Raw genomic sequence first — 1,943 nt, 5'->3', positions numbered from 1 at the left:
TTACAGTTTTCCATTCCCTGTGTCCAAATATACCTGGACCATGAAATATAGCAACTCATTAACTTTGACTTGTTAGAATTGAGAGAGACCCTGATGCAATTGTTGTTATTACCACTGATTTTTCTCGCTTACTGTTTGTGTATCAGTATTTACTAATTCAGTCTGCTCCAGTTGGGTCTGATACTTGAAGCATGTTCTTTGTTGCCTCCATTTACTCATCTCCTACTCACTTTTCAAACCACTTTGCAATGGAACTCCTCCATTCCCACTGCTAATAAAATATTTCTTTCCAAATTGCTCAACAATTTCTTAGATGTTAGATTCAGTGATATCCTGTCAGTCATTCTGCTCTCCATCTGTGCAGTTTTGAATAACAGTGACCCCTTACTCTTCCAGGATACTTTCTCTCACTGGATTCACTCTATGTCCTGGCTTCTGTGACACTGTTGTCCTTGTTCTCCCCAGTCTCTTTGACTGTACCTAATCCATTTCCTGTCTCTTGTCTCCTTGGTGTGGATGATTCCCAGGGCTCTATCTTGGGCTTGCTTCTCTTCTTTCTCTACACCATCTCCCAAGAGTTCAATTATATCTCTAAACAGATGATATCCAAATCTATATGTCCCTATATTATTCAAGAATCAAAGATTTAGGACTGGAAGAAAAATTAGAGTTCATCTAGTCTAAGAATAGCTAATAACTGATATTTATTAAGCATTTTAAGGTTTGCCAAGTGTTTTATAACTATTATCTCATTTGAACCTCACCATTATGAAAAGTAGACTTTATTAATATCATCCCCATTTTATTAAAATAGAAACTGAAGCAAATAGAGGTTAAGTGACTTGTCCAGGGTCACACATCTAGTATTTGAGGTAGGATTTAAATTCAGGTCCTGATTCCAGGTCCAGTGTTCTATCCACTGTACCATCTAGCTACTTCTGCAGCTGAGTCTAACCAGTTCATTTTACAAATGAAGAGACTAATGACCAGGAAGGTGAGGTGATTTTTTTTAAGACTCCAAAGAATTAGTTCCAGAACCAAGAGTCAAACCAAGAGTCAGATCATGTTAGCCCAGACCTAGAACTCTTTCCACTATACTCTTACTCCCATGATGGACAATTTCACCCTCTATTATCCTATGTCAGGCTTTCATTACTTTTTATCTTGACTATTATCAAAGTGCCCATGTCTTTTCTCTCTCCAATCAACCTCTATTTGACTAATAAATGAATATTCCTAAAATGAATCTGATCATGTTATTCCTTTTCTCAAAACTGTTTAATGAATCCCTATGTTCTCCATATTCTTTGTCCCTCCTATTTTTCCAAGCTTATTTCATATTCTTTTCCTTCACTTGGTTGATCTTTAAGTTGGTGGTCCAACTGTTGTCTCTGTGTATGTGTCCTATGGCTCAGTTCATCTCTCACATCTGGAATGCTTGTTGTCAGTCATGTACAACTCTTTGCCACTCTGTGGGCCATACTGTCTATGGGATTTTCTTGGCTAAGATACTGGAGTGATTTGCCATTTCCTCCAGTAGATTAAGGCAATCAGAAGTTAAATGACTTGATCAGAGTCACACAACTAGTTCATGTTGAGACCAGATTAGAACTCACAAAGATAATTCATCCTGATCCCAGGTCAAGCACTCTACTCACTGTATCATCTAGTTACTCTGCAAGAGATATACTACCTCCTTAGTTCTACCTCTTAGAATTTCCAGTTTCCTTTAAGACCCACACTTAAGTGTTGCCCCCCAGAAACCTTTCTTGATCCATACTCCACCTTCTCCAAGTTGTTGATATTCTTTCCCTTTTCAAATTACCTTTCACTTATCATTTTTCCAAGTTATCTATGACGTAGAACCAAACTTTATGTGGACTAAATTTAATCTTATGGGCTTCACATGAATCAGGATTGCTACCCTTCACTCTGATGAGATT

This window comes from Macrotis lagotis, chromosome 1, assembly GCF_037893015.1.
Source record: "Macrotis lagotis isolate mMagLag1 chromosome 1, bilby.v1.9.chrom.fasta, whole genome shotgun sequence".
Classification (NCBI taxonomy): Eukaryota; Metazoa; Chordata; class Mammalia; order Peramelemorphia; family Peramelidae; genus Macrotis; species Macrotis lagotis.
The sequence above is the reverse complement of the archived record's forward strand: the minus strand, read 5'-3'. Positions refer to the sequence as shown.